The following is a 13,352-nucleotide window of genomic DNA, read 5'->3' as shown; positions in this document are numbered from 1 at the left end:
TCTCTTGTGGTTTCTCTTGTTTTGCTCTGGTCAGTAGGTGTATCTGTGTTATTTAACCTTGTTTGCGCAGGTTCATCCCATCCTAAGCCAACTCAAGACCACAAGGTAAGTATATGCATCACAGTCATGTGAATGAGAAGTTCTTGCAGATGTACATACTGTTTACAAGAAGGACTCATGAGCATGAAGGTACATTTCTCACATTCACATCATGTGCTCTGATGCATATAGCCAAGATACATGTAACACATTGCTTACTCTGTCATGTTTACGCATTCACATGCTCCTATATTCAATATTCACATGATTGCATACATGTAGGGCGGGCCTATGCATGTTACGTGTCTTCCCAAAGCTTTACTTGCTATTCTCTATACCTTTATCTAAAGCTTTGATGTATGTTTTCATCAATTACCAAAAAGGGGGAGATTGAAAGCACAAGTGCTCCCTGGGTGGTTTTGGTAATTAATGTCAACATATCTCTTGTTGGACTAACACTTTTACCTAGTATGTTTCAGATAAGTTCAACAATGGAGTGGCATCGACTAGAGGATGTGGAACCCCTTCAAGATGCTAAGGACCAAGGATTGGCTCAAGCTTCAAGATCAAGACTCTACATTTTCTATTTTAGTGATCCAAGGTCACATTGAGTCTATAGGAAAAGCCAATACTATCAAGAGGGGATGAGGTGTTGCTTAATGGCTTGCTTGCTCAAAGTGCTTAGTGATATGCTCCAAAACCCTCAACTACCTTCCCACATCCACATATGACCTAAACCAAAAGTCAAACTCGGCCCCACCGATTCTTTCTATCCGGAGCCACCGAATTCAGTTAACATAGCCACTGCCAGAAACCCTAATCAGTTCGGTCTCACCGATGGGATCTTAGTCTCACCGAGATGGGCTTGCAAACTCTCTGTTACCTGTTGCAATATTTTCGGTCCCACCGAGATATGCAATCGACCCCATCGAGTTTGCTTGGCCAACTCTCTGTTTCGCTTATTACCCAAATCGGTCCCACCGAGTTTGAGTAATCAGTCAAACGGAGTTTTAGTTTTACCCTAACCCTAGCACATCGGTTCCACCGAGTTGAACTAGTTGGTCCCATCGAAAACCCTAACGGTCACTAGGTTTACTAAATCGGTCCAACCGAGTTTTTCCCTTCAGTCTTACCGAGATTGGTAAATTGAGTGTAACGGTTAGATTTTGTGTGGAGGCTATATATACCCCTCCACCCACTCTTCATTCGTGGAGAGAGCCATCAGAACATACCTACACTTCCAATACACATTTTCTGAGAGAGAACCACCTGCACTTGTGTTGAGGTCAAGATATTCCATTCCAACCATATGATTCTTGATCTCTAGCCTTCCCCAAGTTGCTTTCCACTCAAATCTTCTTTCCACCAAATCCAAATCCTGTGAGAGAGAGTTGAGTGTTGGGGAGACTATCATTTGAAGCACAAGAGCAAGGAGTTCATCATCAACACACCATTTGTTACTTCTTGGAGAGTGGTGTCTCCTAGATTGGCTAGGTGTCACTTGGGAGCCTCCGACAAGATTGTGGAGTTGAACCAAGGAGTTTGTAAGGGCAAGGAGATCACCTACTTCGTGAAGATCTACCGCTAGTGAGGCAAGTCCTTCGTGGGCGACGGCCGTGATGGAATAGACAAGGTTGCTTCTTCGTGGACCCTTCGTGGGTGGAGCCCTCCGTGGATTCGCGCAACCGTTACCCTCCGTGGGTTGAAGTCTCCATCAACGTGGATGTACGATAGCACCACCTATCGGAACCACAACAAAAACCTCCGTGTCTCCAATTGCGTTTGAATACTCCAAACCCTTCTCTTTACATTCTTGCAAGTTGCATGCTTTACTTTCTGCTGCTCATATACTCATTGCATGCTTGCTTGATATGTATTGTGTTTGTTAAACTTGTGCTTAAACTCCACTTAAACTTAAGAATATTAAAAACTGCAACTTTTGGCACTTAGTGTCTAATCACCCCCCCTCTAGACACTTCTTCTCGATCCTTTCAGGGGCTCTCTCCCCCTCGCTTCTGGTGGCGTCGGAATGCCGCCGGGGGCCATCATCATCACCGCGATCTACACCAACACCTCCGCCATCTTCACCAACATCTCCATCACCTTCCCCCCTCTATCTACAGCGGTCCACTCTCCCGCAACCTGCTCTACCCTCTACTTGAACATGGTGCTTTATGCTTCATATTATTATCCAATGATGTGTTGCCATCCTATGATGTCTGAGTAGATTTTCGTTGTCCTATCGGTGGTTGATGAATTGCTTTGATTGATTTAATTTTCTTGTGGTTATGTTGCTGTCCTTTGGTGTCCATCATATGATTGCGCGCATGGATCACACCGTAGGGTTAGTTGTATGTTGATAGGACTATGTATTGGAGGGCAAGAGTGACAGAAGCTTCAACCTAGCATTGAAATTGATCCATACGGGATTGAAGGGGGACCAATATATCTTAATGCTATGGTTGGGTTTTACCTTAATGAACATTAGTAGTTGGGGATGCTTGCTAATATTTCCAATCATAAGTGCATAGAATTCCAAGTCAGGGATGACATGCTAGCAGTAGCCTCTCCCACATAATACTTGCTATTGGTCTAGTAAAGTAGTCAATTGCTTAGGGGCAATTTCGCAACTCCTACCACCACTTTTCCACACTCGCTGTATTTACTTTATTGTTTCTTTATCTAAACAGCCCCTACTTTTTATTTACGTACTCTTTATTATCTTGCAAACCTATCCAACAACACCTACAAAGTACTTCTAGTTTCATACTTGTTCTAGGTAAAGCGAACGTCAAGCGTGCATAGAGTTGTATCGGTGGTCGATAGAACTTGAGGGAATATTTGTTCTACCTTTAGCTCCTCGTTGGGTTCGACACTCTTACTTATCGCAAACTGTTGTGATCCCCTATACTTGTGGGTTATCACTATACTAGTGATTGCTTGAGTTTATCCCTCTACATCATGTCATCTTACTTAAAGCGTTACTCTATTCTTATGAACTTAATACTCTAGATGCATGCTGGATAGCGGTCGATGTGTTGAGTAATAGTAGTAGATGCAGAATCATTTTAGTCTACTTGTCACGGATGTGATGCCTATATTCATGATCATTTCCTTAGATGTCGTCATAACTATGCGAGTTTCTATCAGTTGCTCGCAGTAATTTGTTTACCCACCGTATGTTTTCTTTCAAGAGAGAAGCCTCTAGTGAAACCTATGCCCCCTAGGGTCTATTTTCCATCATATATTTTCAGATCTATAAACCAAAAAACCCAAAAATACCTTGCTGCAATTTATTTATACTTACTTTAGTTTTCTCTTTTATTTATCTTTTATACCTATCTTTATCAGATCTCACTCTTGTTCCTGACCATGGAGGGATTGACAACCCGTTTTTCGCGTTGTGTGCAAGTGTTTGTTAGTTTGTGCAGGTGCATATATTGGGGACTTCTTGTGCCTCCTACTGGATTGATACCTTGGTTCTTAACCGAGGGAAATACATATCTCTACTATGCTGCATCAGCCTTTCCTCTTTAAGGGAAAAAATCAATGCAAGCTCAAGAAGTAGCAGGGTGTCACAAGTTTGTATCAGAGCCGACTGCCTATAGGAATCCCCCTTCCAAACTCCTTGGCCGTAGTTGACTCTAGTCATTGCAAAACTTTTACTAACATGGCTATGTGGATTATGGGCCCACATCGCCATTGGGTGGTATTAAGATCTTTTATTCCTCATCTATACTCTGGGACACTAATCTCTCTTCTATTTGGGTTAAATGAAATTGCTAACTTTAACATTAGGATCTCGTAATCACATTCACCCGGAGAGCTGGATTATCTGCAATTACTTCCTTTGAATTAAATTTTGAATAATGTCCACATTCTCATTTGACATCCTTAAACTTATTTATTTCAAATGCATCCTGCATGGCAGATCATGTGCCAGACCATGGCGGTCAACACGCCTGGGTTTCCGGCCATTCTGGTCGACCTCCTGACCCTGCTGGGATATCACTGGTATCCTTAGTACACTGTGTACGAGATCTACCACGAGTTCAACCAGGAGATGTACTACGCCAAGGTTGACATCTATGATCGGTAGAACAACTCCACCCATGAGTTGCACACCTTTGAGGGTGTTGGAGAGACCGTTGATATGGCAATCCAGGAGGTTTCCTATGTTGTTATCACCTGTCTCCGCAGAGAGCATTCCCGCTTGAAGGAGACTGGGTTCAAATACTTCCCGTACCCACCAACTGGGGATGATACTAGATGCTACACTACTGTCTGTACCCCTTGCATGAGCCGTCGTTACGACCCTCAGTTTCTGGTTTGGTACATTGAGGTTCTGGATCGCACTGTTCGAGCTCTGACTGTCGAGTTGTACACCATGGGTGCACGCCACTACGACACTCTGACACAGATGCGTCCATCAGTCAGTGTAGGGAGATACGTCCATTTTGCATCATGTTTTTATATCGATATTTATTGCATTATGGGCTGTTATTACACATTATGTCACAATACTTATGCATATTCTCTCTTATTTTCCAAGGTTTACATAAAGAGGGAGAATGCCGGTAGCTGGGATTCTAGGCTGGAAAAGGAGCAAATATTAGAGACCTATTCTGCATAGCTCCAAAAGTCCTGAAACTTCACAGAAGTCATTTTTAGAATATATAAAAAATACTGAGCGCAAGAAGTTCCGGAGGGGGGCCACACCCTACCCACAAGGGTGGGGGCGCGCCCTACCCCTTTGGGAGCGCCCCCTGCCTCGTGGGCCCCCTGGTGGCCATCCGATGCCCATCTTCTGCTATATGCACTACAAAAAATATACTTCCGTGATGATACGTGTTTCTCACAGTAGGTCGCTTTTTTGTCATGCATGTACATCCATGACAAATTGATGACAGAATCAAGATAGTCATACCTGTGCTGTCGTAGAAGTGTTCCATGACATTACCAAAATTATCATCACGGAAGTGTCCACTTCCATGACGATAAATCGCGCGTCACATAAGTGCTTTCGTCAAGGGTGACCGACACGTGGCATCCACCGTAACGGAATGCCGTTAAGCTATCGGGTCGGGTTTTGGATCCGATAACCCGTTAACAGCCCGAACCAATGGGGATTTTCCACATGTAAAATCATCATTGGCTGGAGGAAACACATGTCGGCTCATTGTTGGGACAGATGTCATCCACTCATTGGATAGAAGGCGCCTATGATACGTCGACACATGGCACGGCCCAACAGAGGCCCATTCCTGTGAAAAGTCCGGCCCGTTTGACTTGGTCAAAAGGTGGCAGGCCAGCCCATGGAAAGCCTGTTAACGGCATGTTTGCATATAGCCCATTTACAACCCGCTAACCCAAGGTCCGTTACGCCCTATCCGAATTAGGCCGAGTAGCGTCATCTGGGCCATCCAATATGATTCCAGCCCGTTTTCACTCCTGGCCCATGTATGGCCCATGACGTGTTTTGGCCCATATGAGGCCCTGTGCAACTCTTGGCCTATTAAAGGCCCGTGGTGAAACTGGCCCGTAATGAACAGTGTATCACTTTATACCCATTAACGGCCCGTTATTCCGTTGGGCCGTTTCCAGCCCATGTTATCTTTTGGCCTTCTCAGAGCCCATTTATTCGTGGGCTCATTTCCAGCATTCATTTACTTACGGCCCGTTACTATCATTTTCTGCTTGTGGGCCAAATTCAGCCCGTGGTTACAGTTGGCCTGTTTGTGGTCCATTAATACGTTGGGCCATTTTCATAGCGTCATCAAATACAGCCTATTAACGATGGCCCATTTACGGCCATAATGCGGCCTGTTATTGGCCCATGTTTGACCAATCGATCATACGTCCCGTATAAGGCCCATTGATGATACGACCCGTAGAAGGCCCATTGTTTCTACGGCCCGTCGAAAGCCCATTGTTTCTACGGCCTGTAGAAGGCCTATTGTTTCTACGGCCCGTAGAAGGCCCACTGTTTCTACGGCCCGTAGGAGGCCCAGTGTCACTACAGTAAATATTAGCCCATGGTTATTGTGGCCTAGTTTTAAAAAATAGGTTATTGCAGCCACTAGCAAACTGCATAAAAAGAGCTGCACTGACTACAAGCAAACAAATAAACAAGACAACAAGGAAATAAATAAGCACGCAACTTATGCTAGACTATCACGGCTATTACACATATTACATCCACTGGGCATCAAAGTTCGCCACCAGTGCAAATATAGGGAACAAAGCAGCATATAAATGCCGCAGCAAAACAAGTCCAGAACTGAAACCACTTCAGTAGAGTTCAAGAAACAATATCCCGGGTACCCATAATGCTAGCAAGATGCTTAGCAAGCTTATTAACTTTCTCTTGTTTGGCGCTTAACTCCTCCAGCGCTTGCTGTTGCACAAGAAAGGACTGGTGTTTATCAGCCACAGTAACTTGCTGTTCGAGTTACTGGCTAGTACCGCTGGCACAAGCGCTTGTAGCTGGCCAGTACCAATGTCCTGTTCAAGAACCCCCTCCAATTCAAATGGCCGATAAACAAGAAAAGAAATTGAACATACAGACATTGTATGATAGACAGATGTGGTAATTCACATATATGTTGTCTAACCAAACAGGACAACATGACACGGTTTCACATATATGATGCCTAACTAAACAGGATAGCATGACACAGTTTCAGATATATGATGGATAACTTAACAGGATATAATGGCATAATTCAACATATGATGAGTACCTAAACAGGATGACATGACACAACTATATGATGTCTTTCTAAAATAGGTTGGGATGAAATAATTCACATACATGTTGTCTAAGTATACAGGATGGCATGATATAGTTGACATAATTGATTCATATACTAAGCAGCTGGCACTCGCATGTATGATCTCTAAACTAAGCAGATAGAATTCAATATTGTGCATATGATGTCTAAACTAAGCAATGCAAGACACCATATGCATCATATGAGAAATATAAACATTGCAACTTAGAGCATACACCTCAGGTGGGATATAGGACTGGTCATCTGTCTCTGAATCCTCCTCTGAGGAGCTCCCTGTAACCATCGAGATATATACTTCAACAGGTACCATTGCCTGCTCTGAAGACCTTGTTTTCACTCCAGATTTTTCCATAACCGGCTCAAATGGCTGATACACATGAAGAGTAGTTCAATATACACAGATTGCCGACAAATGGAATACGTAATGAAAAAAAAGATGGCATGAGATAATTCACATATATGATGTCTGGCTCCATGGCGGTGCATAATTCACATATATGATAACTGGCTGAAAAACATGGCATTGCATAATTCACATATCTGATATAGAAAGCAAACAGGAGGCATTCACACAAAGCATGTCTAATCTAAGCAGATGGCATGGCAATGCAAGACACCATATGCATGATATGAGCAATATAACCCAGCCAAGTTAGAGCATGCACCTCGGGGGGGGGGGGATACGACTAGTCATCTCTCTCTGAATCCTCCTCTGAGGAGCTATCTGTAACCAGCAAGAAATCTGCATCGACAGGTAGCACTGACTGCTCAGAAGACCTTGTTTTCACTCCAGATTTTCCCATGACCGACTCAAATGGCTGATGCATAGGAAGAGTAGATGAATGTATAAACATTGTTGACAAATGAAATACATTATGGAAAAAATATGGCATGATACAATTCACATATACGATGACTGGCTAAACAGGATGGTGCTGCATGATTCACGTATATGATGCCTGGCTAAAGAAGATGGCATTGCATAATTCCCATATACTACCACATACGAATGTATATAGACACATTTTAGAGTGTAGATTCACTCATTTTGTTCCGTATGTAGTCACTTGTTGAAATCTCTAATAAGACAAATAGTTAGGAATGGTGGGAGTATGATATAGAAACCAAACAGGTGGCATTCACACAAAGCAAATCTAAACTAAGCTGATGACATATAAGATGTATAATATAAGCAATGCAAGGCGCCATATGCATGATATGACCAACATCAGCATGCCAGGTTAGAGCAAACACCTCAGGTGGTAAACATGCGTGGTCGCACTACACCACAACACTAATGCAAGGACAGAATAACTGCCGAGAGAAGTAACTTAGAATGGCAGGCAAACTGCCGGGAATGGTTTTCTCCCGGCAGATAGAACTGCCACAAGAACGGCTGCCGGGGATTATAATTCCCGGCAGATAAAGATCTCCCGGCAGTTTGTATGCCGTCATGTTCCAATTTCTCCCGGCAGTTTCTATTCTCCCGGCAGACTTGTTCTCCCGGCAGTTAATTGTTTTCCCGGCAGATAATATGCCACTGGTACCATATACCCCAATCTATATTATTATTACACTTTAGTATTGCATTTCTTCATTTATTTTACATTTAGATACACACTGACGAGGCATCCATTGAAATAAACCAGAAGGAATCTGCACAAGTACTTCACATTCATATTATAAATTCTGTTCATCAAACATTTACAAGGTTACAATATATGCAATTCACTGATTACATGTGAAGAATTACATCATAATTTAGTATGTGCAGTTTCAAGACGTCCAAGTTGTACAGAATGGAAAATGCACAAAGAGTAAAGCTTGTAAGGTCTTCTAGGTGAGCTCAGAGCATATGGTTACAGCAAGGTATCTTAACCCGTCTTCAGGAACATTTCCAACCTAGACAGTAAGAAAAATTGAAAAATACATGTATAATAAAACATTATCTGCATTACATTGATTTACAACACTCAAAAGAGTCTATTGAGTGCACTATTCCTGTTTTATAAGACATACATCTACAACATCAAGAGAATTTCTAATCAAATTTCCTTTCAAGGCATCAACTGAATATTCAATTTAATAGGAAAATAAAAAATGTCAGCAGTTTCATGCATTGACACATAAATTAAGCACATCTAGTTCACCACAATTACATCATATGATTACCTATGATATAAATTTTAGTTTCCTGTATGTGAAGATTCCATAGAACACCGTCCAAAAAACTGCACATAAGATAAAATAGGAAGTGATTAAAGGAAGTGACATCCACAACTTGTATGAATTTTTGACATCATAGGATCTTGTATTTTGGTATAAACACACAAAGAATCTAGTTCAAGATATGAAATAGTTTCATCCTATGGAAAACAGCAAAACTCAAACATTTTTCTAGCACAAACATGACAGTTGTATAGAAACCAAAATGTTTGGTGTTATGTTGAAGTGGTTTACAACATTATTACTAGTCTTTTGGGCTCCCAGTCACATGTGTCAATGTTCTTATCCAATGTACTAGCACTTTCTGCAAAAAAAATAGAACCAGTTAGATGTCACAAAGATGGTGCTGTTTCCAGTCTTACATGGTCAATCAGTTGGAAAACATATATGCAGAACACCTATTTAATCACAAATTGAGTGGCCCGAGACATGCAACAAAATAGATGCGTCGTTGACAGAACACCTGTTTCTACTAGTATTGATTTTAGACTTCCATTGTGTATCTATAGCAAGATTCCTGTTGAGTACAAAATATTGAACAGTAATGCCAGGTCTAACCACTTTACACATGGAAAGGTACATTTCTCCTAAACAATGCAATCCGGTTATAACTTAATTAGTCTATGAAAGATGATGCAGGACCCATAGAGATAATCCAGGATGTGATTCCATTTTGCTTGTCTTAACGAAAAAGGAGCATTAGATCAAGGAAAAAGAAGTATTGGACTATGCGTAGGAATACAAGTGAAGGCAACACCTATGCTATTCATAAATGATTCTACGACTGGCAAACCAAGACACTGTTTCAAGTACTTGCCCAATAACAAAAGACTAAGCTTTAGAATACACAGGACATGCAAAAGCTTAGTTCCTGGACACATGCGCACACTGGACATGTAAAAGGTTCCACTAATTGTATGCATAAAAAGGTTATGCACATTCAGGACAAGCATAGTTTGTATCTTTACTGCAGTTTCATTTGCATGAAGCACATAGGAAACAAAATTCTAAATAAAGTTTCAATGTTCTGAAATAGCAACAAGCATGTATCCGAAAGCAAAATACTAAATCCAAGACTTAACTACCAAGATAAACAGCCGCCCACACCTCACCCACGCTAATATGCAATGGTATCTATCTATTATATACTAAAAGGAAAATAGGGATCAAGAATAGAGGATTTACTAGAAATTCTCACATTAATTAGACACATCGGACCGTTAGTTTGGTGGACCCTCCATTAATGAGTAAATTACGACCATTAGAAAGGCGGACCCACACCAATTTTGATGTATGATGTCCTGGACTTGAACTCTTGATTAGTTCGGTAGATAAAAAGAGATCATTTTTAACTCTGCTTGCGTGACAACAAAATAGCGGCGTCCGTGGTTATCCAAGAAATAAAAGAGCAGCGTCCCATAGAAAAAAGCAGTGGCAACTATGTTCATTCACAAAGGGAAAAAACAGCGGCAAGGGCATGGTCAACATGCCATATCGTGGGCGTTGTAGGCGGTGAACTTCGATCAAAAAGGAAAAGAAAAGAAGGAAGTAACGGCTCGCTCAATACGGCATGCCGTGGGCGTAGTAGGCGGGCACTCATCACGGCTCATAGTTGCATACTCCTGTTGAGGTCCGACCCCACTGAAGAACGCATGATAATCACACGATGCGCCGATGTGCAGCATGAACACACTCCAGACCCTCGATGCCCAAGATAAAGAAACACTAGCAGAAGAAATCAGAATTCCAGGTAGAATAAGCATAATATCTCCTTTAAATATCAATTATCGAGGTCAACTATCATAGAATGGATGTCAGTTCCATTATTACTTTTATGAAGCAAATCAGGCAGTCCTTTCTACATGAGAACAATCTCATTCTGATATCCATGAATTCAGAAAAGCACCCAAAGATATGACTTGCCATATTTTTCTCCCAGTAGAAACAATTCATCTCAAGCAATACCCCAACCTGCAATAGCTACAACAAAGACAATGTTTTTTTAGAAGCAAATCCCAGTGATAAGAAAGTTAAATACGTGAGATAAGCACATACCATCATCTTCCACTTTAATGTAACATCCTATGACATTTACTGAAACATCGATCTGAAATAGGTATAGGTATATACAAAATGTCAATACATGAGGTAAGCATATATCCTTTTTTTCGAATGCGAAAGTGATAACCAGTATAGAAAATACAAGCAGAAATGTGGATTGTTTGGCATTTATTTTCCAGTAAAAAGCAATACCTATCCAGATCAGTATAGCATATAGAGATTATTTTTCCTACATGTGAAAGGAATACCTTTTAATCATTTGTGTCGCTGCTATTATATGCCAACTCCTCAACGACCCTTAGGAGGTCAGACAATATAATGCTTGAGTGCAAGGAGCTGTGGACTCTTTTCGGCAAGCGTTTAATGCTATGCATCGACGTGTTCTTGTAAAAAAAGAGCTTAGATCAACCAATGGTTAAGAATAAAGTGTATCGAAGCAGGCAGCGTCAAAAAATTATTCCAGGAACTTCAGAAAATTAACTAACTTGTTGGTATGCTACTTCATCAAGTGAGGACTGATCACGATGTGAGATTACAGTGGCGGTTCGATTATTAAGGCATGGTTCATAGGAAATGTGCGTGTAGACAACCAACCAACAAGGTAAGAAACATATTGTTTTTCTTTCCTCTGTATCATAAGATACATATCATTCAGGCTGCAACTCAAAAAATCAACCCCTCCTCACAAGCAAACCACCCTTGCAGGGCTTCTATTATCTGGTGCAGATGCCCTGCATGGTCCAACAAGCCCAATTTAGTGCAGTGTGTGATAGCCTGATGGCAGTGCCAGCCACTTACGACATTCCTTTCTACAATTATTTTCTGCCCAGTGCAATGTTTCATGCAGGTTGAGAATTCAGATAGGGCACCACTGAACTGCTATGAAACAATTCGATAGATGATAAATCAGGGAAGTAAAAGTAGTTAATTTTGTAGAGCAATTTTCAATATCAAATCAGCACTCATGTCTATAATTTAGTTCTTGTAGATGCTAGCACAAGAAACTTTCTAGAGTTGTATACAGTCAGCCATTAGTGAGTAAACTTTCTCAAGCTGTGAAACACTTGCCTTCAGTTGTGCAATGTCTGAACCTGAATAAACAAAGACCCGTCCACATCGCTAAAATTGGATGGATAGAAGAACATTACATTTTACAAATCATAGGCACATATACATGCATATTAACTTATTAAGATAAGAAAATGAAATACAAGAGTACGTGTACAATAACCTGGCTGATAGCCTTTGCAAATCATGAGCATTATGAATTCCAAACAAACCTACAACTGCTAGAACCAATCCCCAATCCTTTCACTGGTAGCACCTGCATCAATTTAGTAGCAAAATAAAAAATAAGTAGCAATAAGAAAGACTTGGAGCCAAGTAGTGACTCAGTGGAAGGTAGGGAAAATGTGCAGCAAGGAGAAGATAAGGCGAAGCATCTTGTGAGTTTTCATCGAGCAGAAAAGGAGAGCTTCTTTGTATAGAAAAAGCACACCTGCATCGCGTTTCCTCCATGACAGATCTGAGCACCATGTTGTACTAGCGTATTGGGGAGCAGACACCGCGCTCGTTGTCAGGGTGGTGGTAGACGTGGTGGGGAGCAAGGCGACGTCGACCTCGACGCACCGGACCCGTTGACCAGCCCTTGTGGCGGTGCCGAAGGGAGCGAAACCAGAGGCGTGTGGAGGGAGGCGAGGTTGACCTCTACGCAGCGGCATCATCGATATGGGTGGGGGTCGCACAGGTCAGCGGAGGGAGTCGATGGTGGAGGGCGCGTTCAAGGGCAGAGGGGTCGGTGGTGGAGGGCGCGGTCGAGGGCAGAGGGAGTGTCAGCGGCGGCGGCGGCGGTGGAGGAGGAGGGATCTCGAGGGTTCGATTTGGGGAAGAACTCGTTGGGGACGGCGGCTAGGTCTTTTGAGCAAAAAAAATAATCTTTTTTTAAGTTTTCAGTCTATCGCGCGTTCCCGCGCCACCACACGTTTGGGCCCAATTGTTTTTGGTCTCGCGCCATGGATAGCCCGGCAGATAGTGGGCCAGGGTTTAATTGTGCCGACAGATTTGATGCCCTGAAACATGGACAACATTTCCGGCAGTGCACATGCCCTTGGTACTCAAGTTCTCCCGGCAGTTTTACTACCCTTAAGTATTTCTGTTGGCAGTAACTAGATTCCCGGCAGATATTTTGCCCTTGTTCTACTATTTCTCCCGGCAGTTAATTGCCCCTAATTA

General features: G+C 42.1%; 1 long non-coding RNA gene across 2 annotated transcripts; it reads right to left on the bottom strand.

The window, feature by feature from the left end:
• Nucleotides 1-8,494: 8,494 nt before the first annotated feature.
• On the bottom strand, nt 8,495-12,993 carry LOC119286502. 2 transcript variants are annotated; one of them, XR_005140486.1, is made up of 6 exons: nt 12,619-12,993; nt 11,369-12,444; nt 11,115-11,166; nt 9,297-11,039; nt 9,006-9,064; nt 8,495-8,735 (listed from the first exon to the last, which is right to left on the bottom strand). It is a non-coding gene; the product is annotated as an uncharacterized LOC119286502 (long non-coding RNA). The 2 variants fall into 2 exon arrangements; XR_005140485.1 differs by having other exon boundaries at nt 9,006-11,039.
• Nucleotides 12,994-13,352: the final 359 nt, after the last annotated feature.

The sequence above is a fragment of the Triticum dicoccoides genome, chromosome 4A, assembly GCF_002162155.2.
Source record: "Triticum dicoccoides isolate Atlit2015 ecotype Zavitan chromosome 4A, WEW_v2.0, whole genome shotgun sequence".
In the NCBI taxonomy this organism is placed as follows: Eukaryota; Viridiplantae; Streptophyta; class Magnoliopsida; order Poales; family Poaceae; genus Triticum; species Triticum dicoccoides.
Note: the sequence above shows the minus strand (reverse complement) of the source record. Positions and strands in the feature narration are given on the sequence as shown.